This window comes from Canis lupus, chromosome 9 (genome assembly GCF_003254725.2).
Source record: "Canis lupus dingo isolate Sandy chromosome 9, ASM325472v2, whole genome shotgun sequence".
Lineage (NCBI taxonomy): Eukaryota > Metazoa > Chordata > Mammalia > Carnivora > Canidae > Canis > Canis lupus.
Genome location: NC_064251.1, coordinates 44,663,074 through 44,689,340, shown reverse-complemented (window position 1 = coordinate 44,689,340; position 26,267 = coordinate 44,663,074). Strand labels below are relative to the sequence as shown.

General features: G+C 41.9%; 1 long non-coding RNA gene across 2 annotated transcripts in view; it reads left to right on the top strand.

Annotated features, from left to right (window-relative positions):
• The window catches only part of LOC125755835 (uncharacterized), a 58,418-nt gene that overhangs the window by 5,800 nt on the left and 26,351 nt on the right, over positions 1 to 26,267 (top strand). Inside the window, exon 3 of one of the 2 annotated variants that reach the window (XR_007413224.1) lies at positions 10,154 to 12,195. The exons of the other annotated variant lie outside the window; for it this stretch is intronic. This is a non-coding gene — a long non-coding RNA (uncharacterized LOC125755835). Of the gene's footprint in view, positions 1 to 10,153; positions 12,196 to 26,267 lie in introns of those variants that run through there. 2 annotated transcript variants of the gene reach the window in all.

Genomic DNA, 26,267 nt, shown 5'->3' with positions numbered 1-26,267 from the left:
TCACCTCCCTGAGCTTTCCCATATTTCAATTAGGTATTCCTTGAGCCTACAAATTGGGGTCAGAAATCTGTGGGGTGAGGGACAACTGGTTGAATCAGCTGTTAGAGCACACCATTCTTAGTCTTGGGTCCTGAGTTCAAGCCCCATGTTGGGTGTAGAGATTACTTGAAATAAAAAAAGAAAAGCAAGCAAGCAAGCAAGCAAGCAGGCTGTGGGGTAAAGAATGGGTACCAAGGGATCCCTGGGTGGCGCAGCGGTTTAGCGCCAGCCTTTGGCCCAGGGCGCGATCCTGGAGACCCGGGATCGAATCCCACATCGGGCTCCCAGTGCATGGAGCCTGCCTGCTTCTCCCTCTGCCTGTGTCTCTGCCTCTCTCTCTCTCTCTGATGTGACTATCATAAATAAATAAAAATTAAAAAAAAAAAAAAAAAAGAATGGGTACCAACCATGTTTTGACCTTCATAGAAAAGTTACCTAAGTAGTGACAAAGAATAAGCTTTTTCCATACATTGACTTAATCCTCAAAACGAACTAGTGAGGTAGGCTCTGTTATTACCTTCTTCATTTTATAGGTAAGGAAACTAGGATTCAGAGAGTTATGTCACTTGCCCAAGATCACAAAACTAATAAGTGGTGAACTAGATTTGAACCTAGTTGTGAATGAATCTAAACCCACTGTCTGGGGTTCCCTGGATGGCTCAGCGGTTTAGCACCTGCCTTTGGTCCAGGGTGTGATCCCGGAGTCCCGGAATCAAGTCTCGCATCAGGCTCCCTGCATGGAGCCTACTTCTCCCTTTGTCTGTGTCTCTGTCTTTCTCTGTGTCTCTCATGAATAAATAAATAAAATATTTTAAAAAATAAAAATAGGGCAGCCTGGGTGGCTCAGCGATTTAGTGTCACCTTCAGCCCAGGGAGTGATCCTGGAGACCCAGGATCGAGTCCCACATCGGGCTCCCTGCATGGAGCCTGTTTCTCCCTCTGCCTGTGTCTCTGCCTCTCTCTCTGTGTCTCTCACGAATAAATAAATAAAATCTTTAAACAAAAAATAAATAAAATAAAATAAAAAATAAAAATAAACCCACTGTCTTTCCATCATATTCTACTCCCGACACCACCAACCAAAGACACCTAGATGCCATGTACATATTTTTAGTGTAACAGATGCCTGACCATGTGTAATGTCAATATATTTGTTGTCGTGCATGTATCTGTATGTGTTTTAAGATTTTATTTTCAGGGGCAGCCCCGGTGGCGTGGCGGTTTAGCACCGCCTGCAGCCTAGGGCGTGATCCTGGAGACCCTGGATTAAGTCCCACGTCAGGCTCTCTGTATGATGCCTGCTTCTCCCTCTGCCTGTGTCTCTGCCTCTCTCTCTCTCTCTGTCTCTAAGAATAAATAAATAAAATGTTTAAAAAAAAAAAAGATTTTATTTTTAAGGGGCACTTGGGTGGCTCAGACAATTAAGCATCTGCCTTCGGCTCAGGTCATGATCTCCAGGTCCTGGAATGGAGCCCCACATCTGGCTCCCTGCTCAGTGGGAATCTTGCTTCTTCCTCTCCCTCTGTCCCTCCACCCTGCTTACTCACTCTCTTTCTTTCTCTCTGTCAAATAAATAAATAAGATCTTCAAAAAAAAATTATGCTTTTCTGGGCCTCAATTTCCCGTCTAAATACAACAGACTAAAACTATCTCTGGATTCCTTTTAGTTCAAAAATCTGTAATTACAGGAATGATGCAAATAACAGGTATAGATAACTTGAATTCAAAATATGTGTGTGCGTGTGTGCATATTTAGAGACAAAGAAGAAATACTTCTTCAGGTGTTTTACCTGAGTCCTACTAAAATGTGGGGGAACTCCATTGGTCATGATGATATCTCCATCCAACTTTAACTAATGTATTGTTTTCCAATTACATTGTGATTATTTATGGAAACCTCTATTTCCTTACAGTAGAAGGCAAAAGCCATTGAAGCAGAGTGCATGATAGGATAATTAGTGAGAAGAATGTGTCTTCGAATTTTTTCTTTTTTTTTAAGATTTTATTTATTTATTCATGAGAGACACAGAAAGAGAGAGAGGCAGAGACACAGGCAGAAGGAGAAGCAGGCTCCATGCAGGGAGCCCGACGTGGGACTCAATACCAGGTCTCCAGGATTGTGCCCTGGACTGAAGGCGGCGCTAAACCACTGAGCCACCCAGGCTGCCCGTGTCTTAGAATTTTCATTGTGGAAACCAGGGGTGAGGCACTCTATGAAACTGATAATGAACAAATAAATAAATCAGTACGTTACTGGAAGCCCATTCAGTGCATCCTGGGCTATCAGTTCATCTCTAGATTTTGTCTTTAGGCTCCAAGACCAACCAAGGCAGGTTTAAGTCCGATTGTCATACCTCATTCAGACATGACTACATAAAGCTATCTCATATAAATATGGCTTCCACAGGCTGGAAAGTAAAGCTCATCATGTATAAAGTTGTTTCTTGAACTCTGCACTCCCGTATTATAGGATTCATTTTGTGAACATCTTTGAAAAATGCCCTGCATGTGGAGGCAGCATATTTGTCCATTTTAATCCATACGAATAAATAAATGCTGGGCCAAAGTACCCTAAGGATAATAGAATACAATTCAATAAAGTTCTGACCTAGGGCAGCCCCGGTGGCACAGCGGTTTAGCACTGCCTGCAGCCCAGGGCATGATCCTGGTGGAGACCCGGGATCGAGTCCCACGTCAGGCTCTCTGCATGGAGCCTGCTTCTCCCTCTGCCTGTATCTCTGCCTCTCTCTTCCTCTCTGTGTCTCTATGAATAAATAAATAAAATCTTTAAAAAAAATTTAAAAAATAAAGTTCTGACCTAGAAACCTTTCAGTCTTGGGTATCTATCAGATAAGCATCTGCAGCAAGCCATGAATAAGTTAAAGCAGCCACTCCAGAGTATGAAAGAAGTCCAACCCTGAAGTTAACAAGCAGAGGGTGTGAAGGTACTGCAGCAATAAACATTGGCGGTGGAGTCCCACCTCCATCACTTACTAGTGTCAGTGACTAAGCTACTTTGCATCAATGTCCTAACTATGCTGAGCATTCCTCTTTCCTTATCTGTAAAATGGGTTTAACATTACCTTCCTTGGGACACCTGGGCAGCTCAGCGGTTGAGCATCTGCCTTCGGCTCAGGTCATGATCCTGGAGGCTCTGGGATCGAGTCCCACATCGGACTCCCTGCATGGAGCCTGCTTCTCTCCCCCTGCCTGTGTCTCTGCCTCTCTCTCTCTGTGTCTCTCATGAATAAATAAATAAAATCTTAAAAAATAATAATAACATTACCTTCCTTAAGGGAGCCTGACTAGCTCAGTATGTGATTGATCTCAGAGTTGTGAGTTTGAGCCCCATGTTGGATGTAGAGATTGCTTAAAAATAATAAAATCTTTAAAAATAAATGAATAAATAAACATTATCTTCCTCAGAGGGCTGTGTGAGGATAAAATATAACATGTATGGTGCCTAGCCCATTTAAAGTGTTAGTTCTGTTTATTTGTTTTTTCCTCAAAGAGATCAGATTTTATTGGGAGAAACAGGTGAGTAAACAGACAATTAAAATATTGTATTGCTGGGGATCCCTGGGTGGCTCACCAGTTTGGTGCCTGCCTTTGGCCCAGGGTGTGATCCTGGAGTCCCGGGATCGAGTCCCACGTCGGGTTCCTGGCATGGAGCCTGCTTCTCCCTCCTCCTGTGTCTCTGCCTCTCTCTCTCTCTCTCTCTCTCTCTCTCTCTCTCTCGTCTCTCATAAATAAATAAATAAATAAGTTTTTTAAAAAATAAAATAAAATATTGTATTGCAAATGCTACAGCAAGAGTGAGCTCAGGATGCTTTGGGAGCACATGAGAGCTCTTCTAATCCAGCCCCCAAGTGGAGGAGTCAGCCAGAAAAGGCTTTCTAGAGGAGGTGGTATCAGTGTTGTACTTCTGCCCTTCCCAGGGAGGTTGAAATGTAAATTATTTAAATATGTAATGTCTAAGTGAGCGATATAGTAAGAATTTTTTGTTTGATTACTTTCAGTTTTGTATTACATGGAACTACAAAACATATTTCTGGGACTAGAGGTAGAAATGAAAAAAAGTCTAAGAGACAAAGATACAATTTTCATAAAGCTAGTAGGTATATGGCTAGGAATCAAAGGTTCAATAGGAGAGTTACTGGAAATTAAGAATTAGAAGGTTGGATACAGTCTGATAGGTGACTATGCTTAGGATCTCTCTTAAAGAGTAATGTAGTTAGATTTTTTTTTTTTTTTTATGATAGTCACACAGAGAGAGAGAGAGAGAGGCAGAGACACAGGCAGAGGGAGAAGCAGGCTCCATGCACCGGGAGCCCGACGTGGGACTCGATCCCGGGTCTCCAGGATCGTGCCCTGGGCCAAAGGCAGGCGCCAAACCGCTGCGCCACCCAGGGATCCCCTGTAGTTAGATTTTTTGAAGTACAAACGAGACACACATTTTGAGTTGTGTGCATTAGATTGTTTATTCAAGTGTTAGTTCTTATTGTGTATGTCTAAGGATGTAAATATTCATCCCACTGCTCTGACACCACACTCGAGCAGGTACCCCATGATCAGTGCATCATGATTGTCTGGGACATCTGTGAATGTGGGAAGGGTTGGGCAGCATGTTTGTTGACTAAGAGGTTTTTGGAATTTATCTTCAGGACCAATTGGTGATTTTGTCATGCCCTTCTCTTTAGCTGACATCTGCCAGGATTCAAAAAAAACAAAAACAAAAAATAAAAAAGACTACAGTAATTCCTACCAGAGTTGTGCCACATAGGATATGAAACAAACAGCTGACAATCAAAACATAAAATAAGTTACTATTTTATTGGCCTGGGATTCTCTGGGTCTCCTTTCTAGCCTTGTCTTTACTAGATAGTAAAACTAAACTAGTAGAAAGTCTTTTGGTTGAAAGGGACTATTTAAATCAGCTTAAGGGTGGGGGGGAGGAAATTTTCTAGGCCCTGTAACTGAAAAGTCCAGTGCCTCGGGAATTAAAATAATTTTGTTAAGTGTCTGATTCTTCCTTTTCTGTCTTTCCACATCCTATTCCTAGCTCCTAGTTGCTTGGCTGTTTTTCTCTATAGACTGGATTTTGTTATAAGATTTGCTCTGTGGGGTATGGAACTAGTGGTCCAGGTGCTATCCACTCCTGCCACCTAGTTTAATATACCCCAACACTGAATGCTGCTATTGCTACAGTCTACACACAGGAAATGAATCAAGGAGTTGTTTTTGGTTTTATTTTTAAATAGGCCCCATGCCCAATGTGGGGCTTGAACTCACACCCCTGAGATCAAGAGTCACATGCTCTACTGACTGAGCCAACCAAGCACCCCAAATCAAGGACTTTTCTTATATTGGTTTTAATCAGATGCTCCCTTTACTGATGTGTTGTGATCGCTGACAGGAGACCCTGTCCCAAAATTCAGGTTTATGCATCCACTTAAGCTTGCCTGCTCTCTCCCAGCCTGCTGCCAAAACCCCTGAACAGGAGACAGAGGTCTAGTCTAGTTATCAAATGGCACCATATAAATGGTTATTATGAAGCTCATCCTTTCTCTTCCTCATAAGTATTCTCAATACTGAAATGTTACAATATGGCAAATGTAGAAATTGAAAGCATTTGGGATTTTGTGAGGATGAACAGATCACAATTTGGGACTTATGGACCATAAACATGTTTCCATGAGAGTCTTAAGAAGAATTCACATAGATCATACTAAGATGGACTTTCATCTTAGTTTATGTGGCAGAAGGATGCTGGTCCAGGGCAGGGGGCAGAATGCAGGAGGAGGAATGGCCACAGAAATTCAGATTTACATTGTCCCAGTTTACTGACCCCACAGGTAAAGGAAAGCTTCTCAATATTTCATAAGAGTATATAGAATACAAAGGAACAGCTCCAGGTGGCCCAGCGTGGGCCTTGTGTCATATACTTTTCTGTGAGCTAGTACCTTCACCAAAGGATGAGATATTTTGATTGCCCTAACTGGGATTCTGTGTCCACCCTATGTAAGAGGCTCAGAGTAACAGCTCCACAAGAACTGCATAGAATTGACGTAGATGGCATGGAATATGTGGAGAGGAAATGCAGGGTACTTTTTGCCAGAAGAAGAGGGAGCAATTCTGGACAGATAAAAACAACAGATGTTCACTACAAGTAGAACAGAACTGCTGGTGAGGCCAAATGATATGGTTTTGTGGGGATGCTAACTAGCGTAGAATGTATTAACACTTGCTGTGGTCAGGTAAAAGAAAGCAACCATCACCTGGATACAATAGAACTTCCATATATATATATGAGGTCTTTTGTCCTTTGCCATAACTCTGAGAAATGGGCAGAACATACTCCCTTTATAGAATATAGTGTTAGGACTCAAGCAACACAGAGAAGACAGTAGAAAAAAATGGTTCATATGACAAGATCAGATATAAATCTGGTATGTACATTGTTTTGGAAGGAAGGCACCTTCCAGACATTCTCAAAGCCTCAAATCCTTTTATTTTTTTTAATATTTTATTTATTTATTCATGAGAGACACAGAAGGAGAGAGGCAGAGACATAGGCAGAGAGAGAAGCAGGCTCCATGCAGGGAGCCTGATGTGGGACTCGATTCTGGAACTCCGGGATCACACCCTGAGCCAAAGGCAGACACTCAACCACTGAGGCACCCAGGTGTCCCTCTTATAAGACTCGATCCCAGGGCTTCGGGATCATGCCCTGAGCCAAAGGCAGATGCTCAACCGCTGAGCCACCCAGGTGTCCCTGTCTTAGACAATCTTGAAATATCTGGCATGAGGGATCCCTGGGTGGCGCAGCGGTTTGGCGCCTGCCTTTGGCCCAGGGCACGATCCTGGAGACCCGGGATCGAGTCCCACATCGGGCTTCCGGTGCATGGAGCCTGCTTCTCCCTCTGCCTGTGTCTCTGCCTCTCTCTCTCTCTCTATGTGACTATCATAAATAAATAAATAAAAATTAAAAAAAAATTTAAAAAAAAAATAAAATAAAAAAAAAGAAATATCTGGCATGAGCAGAAGCCCAGAAGATGCCTGTCAGCCAGGCACAGAGTGCCAAGGAGACCGCAGCTTCCTGGGAATTCCAGCATATGTGACATCTTTTTCTAGAGTTCTCTATCACATTAGCCTTTGTAGTTGCTATTCTTCCCTATATTCCGAGATAATAGCTTTTATTCATGCATTTTATTTATTTGTTTGTTTGTTTGTTTGTTTGTTTATCTATCTCTGCACTCAGCCTGAGGCTTGGAGTTGCAACCCTGAAATCAGGAGTCACATGCTTTACCTACTGAGCCAGTCAGGCACCCCTATTCACTCATTCTTATTTCCATCTCCCACACCTAAATTAATTTCTGACATATAGATGACTCACAATAAATATTTATGGAATAGTGAATTGATGGATAGCAAACATTTACTGGATGTCAGTTATGTACATTATACTGGGCTCCATGGATATACACAGATAAATAAATACCATTGCTATTCTCGAATTCATATCCTAATGAAAAAGACCAGGACATAAACAGTTCTAAATCATTTAGGACTCTTTGGTTGCAAGTGGCAGAGAATCAAACCCAAAGTCGTTTAAGAAAAATGAGGATATTTTGGCTCACACAAATGAAAAAGTCCAGAGTAAAATCTGGCTTCAGGCAGAGTTAGTTCCATGCCCCATAAATGCTCTAGTTTCATTTTCAGGGCTTCCACCATGTTGCTTCAACTACCCTGATCCAATGGGGTCATGGTAAAATGTCATAACAAAATTGACCATTTTAAAGTTACAGTTTGGTGGCATTAAGTATACTCACACTGTTATGTGGCCGTTACTGCTCTCTATCTTAAAAACTTTTTTCATCTTCCAAAATGGAAACTCTGTACCCATTTTTTTGGTGTGGTTTTTTTGTTGTTTTTTGTTTTGTTTTGTTTTGTTTGTTTTTTGAGTAGGCTCTGTTCCCCCAGCATGGAGCCCAATGAGAAACCAAAAGTCACAACCATGAATGAGATCAGGATCTGAGCTGAGACCAAGAGTCGGATGCTAAACCACTGCGCCTCAGTGATTTTTACAAATCATGGCCACAGGCATCTCAAACTATGTACCTGTCAAACAATTTCCCATTCTGCCTCCACCCACCCAGTGCCTGCTAGTCTCCATTGTACTTTTTGTCTCTATGAATTTGTCTATTCTAGGCACCTCATATAAGAGGAGTCACACAACATTTGTCCTTTTGTGACTGACTTCTTTCACTTAGCATGTCTTCAAGGCTCATCCATGTTGTAGCATGTGTCAGAATTTCATTCCTTTTTAAGGCTGAATGATATTCCACTGTATGTATATACCACATTTTGTTTAGCCATTTGCCTGCCAATGAACATTTGGGCTGTTTCTACCTTTTGTTACTGTGAATGTTGCTGCTGTGAACACAAGTGTATCTATTTAAGACACTGCTTTCAATTTTGGGGGGATATACAGGAATTGAGCTTTTTATTTTTTAAAAAGGATTTTATTTATTCATTTATGAGAGACACAGAGAGAAAGACACAGAGACAGAAGCAGGCTCCATGCAGGGAGCCCGACATGGGACTCGATCCTGAGATGCCAGGATCACGCCCTGGGCTGCAGGTGGTGCTAAACCGCTGAGCCACCTGGGCTGCCCTGAGCTTTTTAAGAACAGAAGAAATAGCAACTTTATTAAAAGGCTATGTTAAGTTCCCATAGTCCCATGCCACTTCTGGCTTTAACTACTCCCACTCTACGCCAGACCATAGAGTCAGCCCTTACCACTGAAGACAAACATGAATACAGAGGTTTTTCCCAGCACCACCACTGGCCACAACATTCTGCTCTGGGATTAGATAATGCACTGAGAAAGCTAGCTTTCCCCTTAGACCAGACTCTTTGAATGATAGGAGGAGCCTAGGACTGAGAAACTTTGGTTCCCTAGGAGGGAACATGCCAGCTGTGAAAAACCCACAGTTGTAAACTGTCAGATGGTGACTGCCTGTGAAACCTGTCAAGACTCTTGACAGTTCAGCTGAGAACCTAATTACCAGTTACAAAGAGAGACAGGAAAAACGTGTTGTCAGAGAGCTCCTGGTCAGACAGAATGAGGTATAGTGTCCTGGCCCTGTCATCAACCTCCTTCTTGTTTCAACTAGAGCAAAGCACATTAGTATAATTGACATTACACATGTTTATTATCTGGAACAAAGGAACTATGTCAAACCACAGCCCTGTGTCAGCTGAGTCTTTGCTAATCACATAAATTGAACAGTGGCATTTGACCTGATTGTACAAGCACTTCCGATAGTCTCAGTGCCAAGGATAATACCAAGCCATACTTAACTTTAACTTTCCTCCTGGAATTTACACAAACTTCAAACAATCCTCCTTTCCTGGAATGAAGAGGAGCAGTGATCCTTTGTTCTAGTGTAACCTAGAAAGGGATAATAACTTACATAAAGTCAGAGAGTCGATTAGCAACCCAGCATCTTCCAAGGAAAATAAATCTGTCAACCATGCTGCAGTGGCAATGTGAGGAGATCAACAGTCTTTACTAAGAATCCCTAAATTGGGAGAAAGCAACATTATTCACATGCTAGTTTTTACAAAGTCTTCGTCCTCTAGAACTGTAAAACACACTTTCCATTTGCCTTTCTTCAATTGTATCAGCAGCACCAGAGCAAGGATCTTTAAAATCTTTAAAAATTTTTTTTCAATACAGTTTGTTTTTTGGTGGGTTTTTGTTATTGTTTTTTGGTGGTTGTTTTTGTTATTTTTGTTATTTTTGTTATTTTTAAAAATTTTATGCATTTACACACACAGAGAAGCAGAGACAAGGCAGAGGGAGAAGCAGGCTTCCTGCAGGGAGCCCAATATGGGACTGGATCCAGGAACTCCAGGACCATGACCTGGGCTGAAGGCAGGCGTTCAACTGCTGAGCCACTCAGGCATCCCAAGTTGTTATTTTTTCAGTAATCTCCATACCCAAGGTGGGGCTCAAACTTACAACCCTGAGATCAAGAGTCACATGCTCTTCTGACTGAGCCAGCTGGGTGCCCCTAACATTTTTTTAATGTATTTTTTTTTTAGGACAGGGCTTGGAACCTACTTCTATCTGGCTGTAAAGCCTGTGTTCTTTATAATGCACCATACTAACCTCAGAAGAGAAGAAACTAAAGGGATTCCCAAGAGATAAAGCTGAAAAAAATCAGCCACTCTGAACTTCAAGTGCATTTGATTTTCTTATATATGTATGACTCGAATTACCTGGTGAAATAAAAGGCATTCAGCAAAATGCTCCATCAGATTCAAAGTTGCTACAGAGAATAGAACAAGGATGGAAAATGGGAGGAAAGAAGGGAAAAGAAGTGGAAGAAGAAAGAAGGACCAGGAAGGGAATATGCCTGGGAAATGTAATGGGTAGCTGGAGGTTGCTCTCAGAGGCCTTCCACCTACACCCAAAGAATGGTACAGAAGCTGATACTCCTTTTTTGCTCCATTCACCATTTATTTTCTCTTTTTCTATAAAAGGATTAGCAGGGTGGGCTCAGTGGGAAAGGAGGCCCTGTGGGATCCTGTTACCAGCCATCTGTGTTCTGTTCTTTACTTTCGAATAAGACGGCTCCAAAACTCAACTGGAGAGGGAGATGGAGCTGCATACAGATCAGCAAAGCTGCTGCTAACAGCTCTGACGCCTGCAGGATGACTCAACCCTCTGTGCCTGGCAGAGTCAGCTGTGGTCCTCTGGAGCCTCCTACTCTAGGGAGAAAACCAGAGATATGGAGAAGTATCAAGATCCTTGATCTTGGGCATGAATTCAGGCTGGAAGGATAGGTAGGGGCTCCTGGGTCTTTATTTAAGCTTTCTGGCTGATGACAGGGGAGGGATTAAAGGTAACAGTGAAGAAAACACAGTCCTTTATATACTTTAGCTACTCTCCATGAAAGGAATATACCGTCTGGAGTACGGCAGTCAACAAAAGCCATATGGCTGTGTCACCAGGAATTCGGCCTAAACACAAATATCACTCACTTCCCTGGTGAATTTTACTCAGGTACAAGCATCTCCTGCTGTCCCCTGACTCTTCCTGTCCTTATACAGCACCATTAATATTTAAGAACATTCTCGTGCTGAACAGTTGCTACCTTCAGACCTCTCCCCTGGTTACCCATTCAGATCTCTGAGGTACTTGTGCATCATGCCAGGAGGCATCTGGATTTACCCTATACCAGTATGCAAACACCTCGCTCTACTACCACCTCCCAACAACCTCAGGCTTCCTTTCAGTTGGCTCCTTATCATTCACCAATAAGTAGCCCCCAAAGTTTGGCTTCCTGTTGTCATGACAACCTAGGTGAACTGATTGAAGCTGCCAATAAAGGCATCTGCAAGAGCTCCCTAAACTCAGACTCTTTTAAAAACAATAGTAAGAAATGGAATCACCACCACTCTCCACCCTCCCCACCACACTACATAAGTACACACCTTCAGTTGTTGGTTTTATGAAGAGATTTAGTTCTTGGAACAGCTAAAAAAAAGTGGCTGTTTTGCCCCCTGATGAAAGGTTCTTATATTTTAATGCAATCCTTTCTTTACACACTAGCCTAGTAATCTATCCAGCCTACCAGGTATTAGCATCACTAAGGGTTCCTGGAATTTACAAGATATGACTTATGTGCTCTTATACTTCATTTTTCTGAGCTGTAGGATGAATCTGGGTATTTGGTATTTCAGAGCTACACTGCTGACTAGTTTCCAACAAAGAGTGAGAAGACTCCTGATATTCTCATTTATATAATATGTGTGAAAGTACTTTGTACTCTGTATAGGAATGTTTAAATATTTATATTAACTATTATTCTCCATCCACAAAACCCTTTAGCCTAAGGCCATACTACATAGGAATTAAGCTTATGGATTCTAATGTCAAAATTCCTATTTTGAATCTCTTCTTTACCCTCTACTTTGCACTTTTTGGTGAGGCTTTCTCTGTTTCACTTTCTCCTTTGTAAAAGAGTGAAAATAATAGTATCCACATCTGAGGGTTTTCATGAGGATTAAATAAATTAAAATATGTAAGGTACTTAGATCAGTACCTGGTTTTATATATCAAGTGTGCCTCTAGATGACTATGTTGCAGAGAAACAGACAAGCTACCTTGTCCTCAAAGAGTTCACAGGCTGATATCCACATGGTAGGGGTGCCTGGGTGGCTCAGTGGGGTAAGTGTCTGCCTTCAGCTCAGGTCATGATCCCAGGGTACTGGGATCAAGCCCCTTGTCAGGATCCCTGCTCAGCAGGGAGTCTGCCTCTCCTTCTCCCTCTGCCCCTCCCCACCGCTTATGTTCCCTCATGCTCTCTCGTGCTCTGTCTCAAAAAATAAGTAAAAAATTTTTAAAAAGAGAGACAAACAATACTTATAGATAACATGATATGGAGAAAGAGAACAGAGAATGAGACCAGAAATTCAGCCCTGAAGAATCCCTGGGTTTGCCTAAATCAGAGAGATGATTTATCAGTCAGGTGCTCTGTTGCAAAGGAAAACTCATAACATGTATCTCCATAATTTTTTTAAAAGATATATGCCATAGGGCAGCCCTGGTGGCACAGCGGTTTAGCGCCGCCTGCAGCCCGGGGTGTGATCCTGGAGTCCCACGTCAGGCTCCCTGCAGGGAGCCTGCTTTTCCCTCTGCCTGTGTCCCTGCCTCTCTCTCTCTCTCTCCCTCTCTCTGAATAAAATTTTTAAAAATCTTAAAAAAAAAAAGATATATGCCATAGAAACTTGGGTCAAGGGCACCTGTGTGACTCAATCAGTTAACCATCTGCCTTCAGCTCAGGTCATGATCTCAGGGTCCTAAGATGGAGCCCTACGTGGGGCTCTGTGCTCAGTGGTCAGTTTCCTTCTCCTTCTCCTCTACCCCTCTCCACTGCTCCTGCTCTCTCTCTCTCAGGCTCACTCTTTCCCTCTCTCAAATAAATACATACAATTTTTTAAATAGAAAAAAAAAAAAGAAGAAGAAAGAAACTCAGGTCAACTAATAGCCCCCAAAAGCAAGAGACAGCATTTTAGGTATTGTCATCCTGATGCTCAGTCATTAGCATGACTTAGCTATTCTCTCCTGGCAGGGCCTCTTTTACCAATACCAACTGGTCCCTTATTCTTTGCTTTGTATTGATGTTCTCCTCCTCCTCATAGTTCATATTTCCTCATAGCTATAGCTTGCTTTGACCCCTCAGGACTCTGAGTTTATCTCATGGCCTTTCTTTATATATCATTTTAGCTCTTGTTTTTGTCATTAATAGTCTCATTCTTTCCTTTTTCTAAGTCAGATTTTAAAGAGTGAGAGAGAATCTAATCAACCTACTCCTTTTTTGGTGCCAGTTATATTTTAAGTTATTAGCCAGGCTCTGGATTGTCCACTGTTGCATCAGATGCCAATTCTGGTTCAGGCAACTAAGGTGGAGGTACCTCCATGAACTGTACAGGAACTGTGGCTACCCAGGGCTGCCTCTTCAACAGAGGCTATAGATGGGAAGGTTTCTCTTAGGGAGGAAATATGGATGTAGCAGTCATGACATCAGGTTTAAAATAGGAAGAAGTAATTATGTATACAAATAGCATGGAAAAGAGTAGCACAGTGGAGTCGATTGAACATATTTATTGGGGCATTGTTAAATGGTGTCAGTATGCTGGGAGTAGATAACAAAATGATAAATGTTACATAGGATGCTGTGGGAATCCTTTGCAGTGCTACCTGAATCTGGGAATCCTTTGCAGTGCTACCTGAATCAGACATGGGGTGCCAAGAAAACTTTCTTAGAGGAAGGAAACTCAATTTTGAGACCAGAAAGAAGAGTGGAAATAAAAAGGAACATGACACACTACAGAATCTGAAAGTAGCTTAAGAAGGCTGCCAAAAAATGAGAGAGGATAGTAAGAATCAGCCAGGGGCTACATCATTCAGGTCGTAATAATTATAATTACCATTTTTTTAACATAGACCTGAACACTATGCTGTTTTATGTGTGTTAGCTTATTTAATTCAACAACCCTATGAGAGAGTAAGGCAGGAATAATTATCACTCACATTTTTTAGATGAGGAAACCAGGTCTCAGATATAGTGACTTTCTTAGGATTCCTTAACTAGCAGGTACCCACACTGTTAAGTTATTCTTTATGGGTCGGATTAAGGATCATGGTCTTTCTTTCTTTCTTTCTTTCTTTCTTTCTTTCTTTCTTTCTTTCTTTCTTTCTTTCTTTCAAGATTTTATTTATTTACTCATGAGAGACACACACACATACACACACACAGAGAATGGCACAGACACAGGCAGAGGGAGAAGCAGGCTCCATGCAGGGAGCCCGATGTGGGACTTGATCCTAGGTCTCCAGGATCATGACTTGGGCCAAAGGCAGATGCTCAACCACTGAGCCACCAAGGCGTCCCGTGGATCATGGTCTTTAAGAGCAATAGGAAGCATGGGAGCAATAGGAACCATGAAGCATTTTAGACAAATTTGCATTTCAGAAAGATTGCTCGCTGCAAAGTATAAAACAGACTGCAAGGAGCAAAGAGGGGACATACGGAGACTGCTTGGGTTCTTATTACTGACTGATGCTAGTAAGGTGGACTAGGATAACAGTGAGGTAAATGAATTCATTCATTTATGACTTTGATCAATAAATGTTTAATGAGCACTATGAGTGCTGGGCACTAAAGATATAACAATGAGCAAGGTAGATGTGGTCTCTGGCTTCGGAGTTTATCCAAGAGAGAATAGACAAGAATTAGTGAAGCTGAATGTGAGAGTGATGATAAAGTCTGGGATGATTTACTGGCTTGTGATTGGCTCCAACCTCTTCCCCTTTCCACCTCACTACTCTGCTAGGGTTGTGTATGTTCAGATGGGGAGCAGGGCTGGGGGCCAGGGATGAGGTGGGGTACTAACTGGTAAAGTTAGAAAGGAAGACCACTGACAGTTAAAAGCTTTGTATGCCATTCTCGTCAGCTCAGACTCTATTCTGGAGACATTGAAAATGTGTAAGCAAGGAAATGGCTTGACTAAATATATATGTTAGGAAGATCAAGATTTATCCCTTCTGAAATTTAGAATTCCTCCAGGGCTGAATAAGCCAATTTGAGAGGGTGAGAAAGTGGAAGTCTTCTTTTCACATTCTGCCCTCTAGTGGCCAGATAAAAATCAGCAAGTTCCAACTCCACAGGTTTGAAAGGAGTAGCCAGCCTGACTTGCCCTGAACGTCAGTTCCTGCATGTCTCACCAAGTTCTGCTGTTCAGTCTTCAGCAGAGACCATCCACTCATTCCAGGGTTCCCCCAGCTCCATGGACACAGCTCTGTCTCAGACTACAGAAAACCTCCTTCTGAGAACTCTCACCAGCCTGGTTCCCAACCTCCTGTGTGGACTCCACTCTTGCTCTCTTTGATGCCCTTCCAACATGTATCTCCCAGTAAGCAACCCTAAGCAGGCAGCAAAGGCTAGCACTGCTGCCCTCAGATGGAAACCTAGTGAGGTGCACATTGCATTTCCCTGGAACCACTCCCTCTCAGAAAGTAATTCTTTAAACTTGGCATTTTATTGAGAACCCCCTTTACTCTCTGGCTCAAATCTAAGGAAGCAATGTGGGGGAGGAAAAAGCAGAACTCCTCCTTCCCATGAATTAATTCAGCATTGTCATCGTCACCATTACCAGCAACAGACCTAGAAAACAACTTTTCAAGGCCTTGAAAATAGAGTGGGTAGATATAGGGGACATCTCCTGCTTTCCTTGAAAAGAGAAATGTTCTCCTTCTCTCATACCTTTATCCTTATCTCTTTGCCCCAGAGTCCCTATATTTCTAAGATGAAGCTCTGATAATGTCCATCATAAGAAGAGTCTTATTAGTCTATGTATTTTGCAAGTAAATACTGGAATCATTTCTCAAAAACCCAGATTGATTCCAACACATTCTGGCAGTGTTCCTTTGGCATCCTTGCCAGTGTACTAATGAACTTGGGCCACAATCTCTTCCACTCATTGACTCAGCACTCAGTGGCAAAGTGACCCTTTAAATCTCATCTCAGCTAAGACAGCTCCTCTACCTATTATAAGGGTGATTTTGTGAATTAAACACTGATGCTGTTTTTTTCTGATTTAGCAGATACACACCACAGACAATTTATTCCAGAATTTCTTTTAAAGTCAAGGGCCTGGGGATTCCTGGGTGGCTCAGTGGTATAGAGCCTGCCTTTGGCCCAGGGCGTGATCCTGGAGTCCCGGGATCAAGTCCCACGTCGGGCTCCCTGTGTGGAGCCTGCTTCTCCCTCTGCCTGTGTCTCTGTTTCCCTCTCTCTCTCTCTGTCTCTTGTGAATAAATAAATAAATAAAATCTTAAAAAAAAATAAAGATAAAGTTAAGGGCTTTCAGATTTCTGACCGACAGATTCCCTCCCCCTTTCAAGCCCTCTATTCACCAAGAATTTGGGATGGAAATAGTACGGCTGGCTAGAGTAACACGGCTGGCTAGAGTAACACGCATACCAATGCTGCAGAGTTGAGTGGCTGTTGCCATGAGGGCGAGAGTGCTTGTATAGAACTCCCTATATGAAGTGGTAGGGTTTTTTTTTCCTAATATTTTATTTATTTATTTATTTATTTATATATTTGAGAAAGAAAGAGAGAGTGTGAGAGAGTATAAGTGGTGGAGAGGGAGAAGCAGGCTGCCCTTTGAGCAGGGAGCCCAATGTAGGGGCTTGATCCCAAGACACCAGGATCATGACCTGAGCTGAAGGCAGCCACTCAACTGACTGAGCCACCCAGGCGCCTCACCAGGTGGTAGTCTTGAGGACCACTTAGATTCAGAGGATTCTAGAACTGAGCCAGCCCCCTCATTTTGTAGATGAGGAAATTGAGGCCCAAAGCCTTAAGTTAAATGACTTAATTGAAGGTCTAAGGGCAAATTAGAGACAGAGTTGTGCTCTTTGCAATATACTCCCTTTTCTTTCTTTTTTTTTTCTTCAGATTTTATTTATTTATTCATGAGAGACACAGAGAGAAAGTCAGAGACACAGGCAGAGAGAGAAGCAGGCTCCACGCAGGGAGCCTGCTGTGGGACTCGATCCTAGGACTCCAGCATCACGCCCCGAGCCAAAGGCAGACACTCAACCACTGAGCCACCCAGGCGTCCCTCCCTTTTCATTAAAATACTCTTACTAGTTGAATGGATATTCTGCTTGCCATTTCCACTCATGCCACTGTGCTATTCCAGCACCACCAATTCCAGATAGGAGTGCCAGGAAGTGTGGAACTGGCAATAGTGGCATGTAAATATCCTTGTGTGTGTATGCATTCATATTTTTGCATCAAATTACTTGTGCACCCTGTAGGTGATTGTGCTAACTAGGTATTTGTATAGCTGTGTGATGACATGAATTCCTTAAACCTCAATGTCCCCATGAGTGAAATTCAGATAAGAAATATTACCTATCTCAAAAGATTAAATGAGATAATGTATCGAAAGTACTTAAGTACAGTAGCTGCAATATAATAAGTGTTGGATATTATATTATTTTTATTATGTCTTTCTGCAATGGAATTTGTCAGGGATTGCCTTTAAAGGCTTTAATTTTTTTCACTTAATTTTCACAATAATCCTTTGAAATGGGTTTTTTCATTTTCTGTGTAGCACTGATGAGAAAACTAGGCCTAGAGAGGTTGAGTAACTTACATAAGGTTGCAGGGGTAGGAAGTGGCTGAGCAAGAATCAAAACCAGGTCTGTCTAGTGCTAATGCTGTCAATCTTAATAATTAGATTAAGAGGAAAACAGAAAAGCAGAGGAATAACAGACCTATTCTAGTATCTTTGGATTTGTTTGCTAGAACTCTAAACCCAAATACAATAGAAGCATATTGCATGTGAAATGGCCTGGCTCATCCATATAAATACATTTTAATTAAAGACACTGAAATTGTAAGCAAAGAATTTGTTCTCACTCCCCTTTAATTACAGTTCTTTATAGAGACCCTACTTAGCTATTTTGTACAAGAAACAATTTCCCAATTACTGAATGCCATTTTATTCAATATCCTATTGTTTCTAAACTCCTAGTTGGTCCTGGTGAGACTACGTAAAATTCCCAAATGTACTGAGGCATCTGGCTGGCTCAGTTAGTGGGGCATGTGGCTCTTGATCTTGGGGTCATGAGTTCAAGCCCCATTGTTGAGTGCAGAGATTACTTAAATAATTAATTGATTTAAAAATATGTATATAACAGTCTACTGAAATCATGTCACAGAATGCTTGGGATACCTACTTATCTGGTAAGCTGTATGTCTATTCTTTAAAATCTCTTTGGGCATAAGAGAGAAATTAAACATTTTTCCTTAATAGATATTCTCCCATTCTGGGGCACCTGGGTGGCTCAGTTGGTTAAGCGTGTGACTTCAGCTCAGGTCATGATCCTGGGGTCCTGGGATCGAGTCCCACATTGGGCTCCCTGCTCAACGGGAGCCTGTCTCTTCCTCTCTCCCTCTGGTCCTCCCACACTTGTGTATATTTTCTCTCTCAAATGAATAAATAAAATCTTTAAAAATATATATATATTCTCCCATTCTTATTAAAAATTCCAGATTTGGGCAGCCCCAGTGGCTCAGCGGTTTAGCGATCCTGGAGACCCGGGATCGAGTCCCACATTGGGCTCCCTGCATGGAACCTGTTTCTTCCTCTGCTTGTGTCTCTGCCTCTCTCTCTCTCCTCTATGTGTATTCTCATGAATAAATAAATAAAATCTTTAAAAAAAAAATTCCAGCTTTAAGATCTCTCTGAGTCTGACCCAAGTTTCTCTTGTGGTCACACCATTCAATTTCTGTCATATCAATTTCTTTTTTTTTAATATTTTATTTGTTTATTCATGAGAGACACAGAGAGAGAGGCAGAGACACAAGGAGAAGGAGAAGCAGGCTTCATGCAGGGAGCCCGACGTGGGACTCGATCCTGGGACTCCAGGATCATGCCCTGGGCTGAAGGCAGACGCTAAACCGCTGAGCCACCCTGGTGTCCCTGTCATATCAATTTCAATCAGAAATTAGTTCTTGGGACGCCTGTGTGGCTCAGCAGTGGAGGGTCTGCCTCTGGCTCAGGGTGTGATCCCAATTCTGGGATTGAGTCCGACATCAGGCTCCTTGCATGGAGCCTGCTTCTCCCTCTGCCTGTGTCTCTGCATCTCTCTGTGTCTATCATGAATAAATAAATAATAAATAAATAAATAAATAAATAAATAAATCTTAAAAAAAAGAAATTGTTGTTCTTAGTTGTTTCCTTTTCATATTCTCTCTTTTCTCCCTCAGTAATTTCATCTACTCCTGTACTTTCAACTATCCCAGCCAGATAGATAATTATGACATCAATCTTATTCATTCAATAAACATTAATTAACTTCTTGCTAGGTGCTACTGGTTCAGTCAGACACCTATCCTAAACTCCAATCCAAGTGTTTGTGGAACGTCTTTGACAGGATGATGTTAGGTGTCTGATACCCTTGTAAAAGTTGTTCTGGGTAGCGAAAGTATCTTGGCCTCTCTGTACCCGACTCTTGGTATTACCTCTCTGACCCTTCTTATCCTTACATTAGGTATCCACAGTCTTTGGAATTCTCTATAGTGAAGCTATAAATCTCCTTATCTCAGTCCACTTGGAGCTAAGGTAGAAAAAACTAGTTTTATCACCCCAAAGTCAACAAAACTGAAGCCTATGTCATCACCTTCTTCACCAAACCACACTGTGTTCTTAATTTCCTTCAGTATTTCATTTGATAGAAGCTCTATTTCTCTAAAATTTCCCTAAGCTTCCTAATTGCCCTGACATAATACATTTCCCATTTCGTAACTAAAGTAATGTTAAACACAAAACCAATCAAGTTATTCTCCTACTTAAAGCCAGTCCTCAACTTCCCTTTGCTCTAAGAATATAATTCAGATTCCTTATTTGGGGTCTAGAAGAAACACTGAGTGATCTGGCCTCTACCCACACATCATCTTATGTCACTCTCTTGCTGTGCTCCAGCCACACTGGCCTTCTTTCATTCCTGGAAAATGCAAAACTCTTGCTATGAGGCTTTAGCAAAAGCTCTTCCTTCTGCTGTTGGCATGGTCTATTTCTTATCCTTTGAGTCTTGGTCTGAAGCTAACCCTTCCCTTCTCCAACCTGGCCTTCATCCCTATCCATTATTCTTTGTCATGGTACCATGTGTTTCTTCATGGCATTTATTCCAAATGATGTTATATATTTTTATAATGTACCTATTTGTTGACTGCCTTCTCTACTAGATTGGAAGCTCCATGAGGGCAGGGAGCATGTATACTTAGTTCATTGCCTAGCATATAGTAAGTACTCATAAATGGTAGCTGATATCATTATTTCTGGTGAACTCCCTTTCCCATTCTAAAAAATGACTGTTGGGCAGCCCCGGTGGCCCAGTGGTTTAGCGCCACCTTCAGCCCCAGGGTGTGATCCTGGAGACCCTGGATTGAGTCCCATGTCAGGATCCCTGCATGGAGCCTGCTTCTCCCTCTGCCTGTGTCTCTGCCTCTCCCTCTCTCTCTCTCTGTGTCTGTCATGAATAAATAAATAAAATCTTTAAAATAAATAAATAAAAAGTGACTGCTTCAGACTCTCTTTAAACTGCCTTCTCTAATCTCCACCTCCTTAAAATCCGATCAGGAATTGCCACTGGTGTGAACAGTGGACTGAAGGTGTGATGGTTGAGTATTACCGGGGCAATCAAAAGTAGGACATTTAAAGAAATTATAGGAAATGAGAATAGGATGGCAATTTCTTTTTTATTTTTTTAAGATTTTATTCATTTATTTTGACAGAAGGAGAGCACACACGCTCACACAAGCAGGAGAAGTGGTAGGCAGAGGGAGAAGAAGGAGGCTCCCAGAGGAGCAGAGTCCGATGTGAGGCTCAATCACAGGACCCTGAGATCATGACCCAAGCAAAGGCAGAGTCACCTAGGTGCCCCAGCATGGCAATTCCTGCTCGGATTTTAAGGAGGTGGAGATTAGAGAAGGCAGTTTAAAGAGAGTCTGAAGCAGTCACTTTTTATTTATTTATTTTAAAGATTTTATTTAGGGATCCCTGGGTGGCGCAGCGGTTTGGCGCCTGCCTTTGGCCCAGGGCGCGATCCTGGAGACCCGGGATCGAATCCCACATCAGGCTCCCGGTGCATGGAGCCTGCTTCTCCCTCTGCCTGTGTCTCTGCCTCTCTCTCTCTCTGTGACTATCATAAATAAATAAAAATTAAAAAATATATTAAAAAAAAAATAAAGATTTTATTTATTTACTCATGAGAGACACACACAGAGAGAGAGAGAGAGAGAGAGAGAGGCAGAGACACAGGCAGAGAGAGAAGCAGACTCCATGCAGGGAGCCTAACATGGGACTCGATCCCGGGTTTCCAGGATCACACCCTGGACTGAAGGCGGCGCCAAAATGCTGAGCCACCCAGGCTGCCCTGCTTTCTGCTTTAAATCCCCACCATCTAGCACAGCTTTTGATGCATGGTATACAGTCAATATGTAATAATCAAATTAATAAAGGCAGAACAGAACATCTCTGAAAGAAATTCAAAGCTTGTCCCAGAAACTAGGAAAAAGACACCAGATAGAGTCTGAGAAAAGGCAGGTGCTGTGTTAACCATATCTCAGATACATCTCTTCAAAAGCTACAGAAATCCTGAAGAAGTCTCTTTTTGGATTTTCTTCCCATATTGAAAAAGCAGAGAAATCCAGGAATGAAGTGAAAATTGAATGAAATCAGGGCTCCTTCATCTGACTGCTAGGTCTTTAAGAAACTTGGTTCATTACTCAAGTTCAGTACTTTTTAGAAAAAAGTGAATGCTACCTCTTTCTTTTTTTTTATATAGATTTCATTTTTAGGTAATTTCTACATCCAGTGTGGGGCTTGAACAACCCCAAGATCAAGAGTTGCATGCTCTGCTGACTGAGCCAGCCAGGTGCCCCAATGCTACCTCTTTCTAATTCTGAAATTCTGATTTAATTGGGCTAGCATATAACATTGACATTTTTAACAGCTCCCTAGATGATTAATATGCAGCCAGGATAGAGAACCAACTCCTAGGATGGTGTTACAGACTGACTGTGTCCTCTCAAAATTCATATCTTGAAGCCTTAACTATCAATGTGATGGTATTCATAAATAGGGCCTTTGGGAGATAATTAGGTTTAGACAAAGTCATGAGAGTGGGAAAATAAAAAGCTTATGCACAATGAAGGAAACCATTGACAAAACAAAAAGGCAACCTCCTGAATGGGAGAAGATATGTACAAATGACATATCCAATAAGGGATTAATAACTAAAAATATATAAACAACTTATACAGCTCAACACTGAAAACCCCCAAATAATCTAATTAAAAATAGACAGAGGGGGAAGCCTGAGTGACTCAGTGGTTAAGCATCTGCCTTCGGCTCAGGGCATGATCCCAGAGTCCCAGAATCGAGTTCCACGTGGGGATCCCTACATGGAGCCTGCTACTCCCTCTGCCTATGTCTCTGCCTCTCTCTCTGTGTCTCTCATGAATAAATAAAATATTTTTAAAAAATGGACAGAGGAACTGCATATATATTTTTCCAAGGAAGACACACAGATGGCCAATAGACAAATGAAAAGATGCCCAACATCACTCATCATCAGGGAAATGCAAATCGAAACCATGATGAGATACCACCTCACACCTGTCAGAATGGCAAGCATCAAAAAGATAAGAAATAACAAGTGTTGGTGAGGATGTGGAGAAAAAGGAACATTTGTGCCCTTTTTCTGGAAATGCAAATTGGTGTAACCACTGTGGAAAGCAGCATGGAGATTTGTCAAAAAATTAAAACTAGAAATACCATATGATGGGGCACCTGGGCGGCTCAGTCAATTAAGTGTCTGACTTCAGCTTAGGTCATGATCTCAGGATCCTGGGATTGAGCCCTCTGGCAGGCTTCCTGCTGAATGGGGAGATTGCTTGGCCCTCTCCTGCCCTTATGTCACTTGTGCGCTCTCTCTCTCTCAAATAAATAAAATCTTTAAGACAATACCATAGGACTCAGTAATTTTACTACAATTTACCCAAAGAAAACAAAAACAATAATTCAAAAAGATATATGCATCCCAATGCTTATTGCATTATTTACAATGGCCAAGATATGAAAGTAAGTCAAATATCCGTTGGCAGATGAATGGATAAAAGAAAATGTAATACACACACACACACACACACACACACAGGAATATTACTCAGCCATAAAAAGAATGAGACCTTGCCATTTGAAACATTATAGATAGACCTAGAAGGCATTATGCTAAGTGAAAGTGATACAGAGAGAGGCGAATACTATATGATTTCACTTATATGTGGGCTCTAAAAAATAAAATAAGCAAGCAAAAACAGACTCATAAATACAGAGGACAAACTAATAGTTGCCAGGTGGGAGGGGTGGGGAGGGGGATGGGCAAAATTGGAGAAGGGGAATGAGAGGTATTAAACTTCCAGTTAAAAAGAAAAATTTAAAAACCCAACAACCTCCAGTTATAGAATGAATAAGTCACGGAGATAAAAGATATGACATGGGGGGTGGAGCACCTGGATGGCTCAGTCGGTTAAGCATCTGCCTTCAGCTCAGGTCATGATCCTGGAATCCCATGATCAACCCCAACGGCAGGCTCCCTGTTCAGTGAGGAGTCTGCTTCTCCCTCTCCCTCTGCCTCTCCACCTTGCTTTTTCTCTCTCTCTTTCTCAAATAAATAAATAAATAAATAAATAAATAAATAAATAAAATCTTTAAAAAAAATACAGCATAAGGAATATAGTCAGTAGTATTGTAATAGCGGATTGTATGGTGACAGATGGTAGCTATGCTTGGGGTGATCATAGCATAACATATAGACTTGTCAAATCACTGTTTTGTACATTTGAAACTAATATAATATCATGTGCCAACTATATTCAAAAAAATATTATGAGGGTGGGGCTCCCATGGTGAGATTAGTGTCCTTATAAGAAGAGTTCCCCTATTTGCCATGTGAGGACATAGCAAGAAGGCAGCTGTCTAAAAGCCAGGAAGAGAGCCCTCACCAAGAATCCAACTGCACTGACATTCTGATCTTGGGCTTCTCAGCCTACAGAACTGTGAGAAACCAATATCTCCACTTAAAACATCCAGTCTACATATTTTGTTATAACAGCCTGAGCTGACTACGACAATTGCAAATCCACCAGTCTTTCATATGGGTGTAGTGTTGAACTGATTTTCAACATATAATCATTATCATACAAAGCACTTTGGAACACTGCTGGCACATAGAAAACGTTCAATAGGGATCCCTGGGTGGTGCAGGGGTTTGGCGCCTGCCTTTGGCCCAGGGCGCGATTCTGAAGACCCAGGATCGAATCCCACGTCGGGCTCCCGGTGCATGGAGCCTGTTTCTCCCTCTGCCTGTGTCTCTGCCTCTCTCTCTCTCTCTCTGTGTGTGTGATTATCATAAGTAAATAAAAATTTATTAAAAAAAAAAGAAAATGTTCAATAAATGTTAACTGTTAGTAACTATTGCTACTTGTAGTAGCAATATTAGCATTATCATCACCCTCATCAAGTAGATAGCCACAGGTTGTTATATACTTTCTTTAATTTTCTTTTTTTTTTTTTTTAAGATTTTATTTATTTATTCATGAGAGACACAGAGAGAAAGAGAGAGGCAGAGACATAGGTAGAGGGAGAAGCAGGCTCCATGCAGGGAGCCCGAAGAGGAACTCGATCCCAGGACTCCAAGATCATGCCCTGGGCTGAAGGCAGGCGCCAAACTGCTGAGCCACCCAGGGATCCCCTACTTTCTTTAATTTTCTTTTTCTTTTTTTTTTTTATAATAAATTTATTTTTTATTGGTGTTCAATTTACCAACATACAGAATAACACCCAGTGCTCATCCCGTCAAGTGCCCCCCTCAGTGCCCGTCACCCATTCACCCCCACCCCCCGCCTCCTCCCCTTCCACCACCCCTAGTTCGTTTCCCAGAGTTAGGAGTCTTTATGTTGGGCAGCCCCGGTGGCGCAGCGGTTTAGCGCCACCTGCAGCCCAGGGCGCGATCCTGGAGACCGAGGATCGAGTGCCACATCAGGCTCCTTGCATGGAGCCTGCTTCTCCCTCTGCCTGTGTCTCTGCCTCTGTGTGTGTGTTTCTCATGAATAGATAAATTTTACCAAAAAAAAAAAAAGAGTCTTTATGTTCTGTTTCCCTTTCTGATATTTCCCACACATTTCTTCTCCCTTCCCTTATATTCCCTTTCACTATTATTTATATTCCCCAAATGAATGAGAACATATAATGTTTGTCCTTCTCGGATTGACTTACTTCACTCAGCATAGTACCCTCCAGTTCCATCCACGTTGAAGCAAATGGTGGGTATTTGTCGTTTCTAATAGCTGAGTAATATCCCATTGTATACAAAGACCACATCTTCTTTATCCATTCATCTTTCGATGGACACCGAGGCTCCTTCCACAGTTTGGCTATTGTGGACATTGCTGCTAGAAACATCGGGGTGCAGGTGTCCCGGCGTTTCATTGCATCTTTATCTTTGGGGTAAATCCCCAACAGTGCAATTGCTGGGTCGTAGGGCAGGTCTATTTTTAACTCTTTGAGGAACCTCCACACAGTTTTCCAGAGTGGCTGCACCAGTTCACATTCCCACCAACAGTGCAAGAGGGTTCCCTTTTCTCCGCATCCTCTCCAACATTTGTGGTTTCCTGCCTTGTTAATTTTCCCCATTCTCACTGGTGTGAGGTGGTATCTCATTGTGGTTTTGATTTGTATTTCCCTGATGGCAAGTGATGCAGAGCATTTTCTCATGTGTGTGTTGGCCATGTCTATGTCTTCCTCTGTGAGATTTCTGTTCATGTCTTTTGCCCATTTCATGATTGGATTGTTTGTTTCTTTGGTGTTGAGTTTAATAAGTTCTTTATAGATCTTGGAACTAGCCCTTTATCTGATACGTCATTTGCAAATATCTTCTCCCATTCCGTAGGTTGTCTTTTAGTTTTGTTGACTGTATCCTTTGCTGTGCAAAAGCTTCTTATCTTGATGAAGTCCCAATAGTTCATTTTTGCTATACACTAACAATGAGACTGAAGAAAGAGAA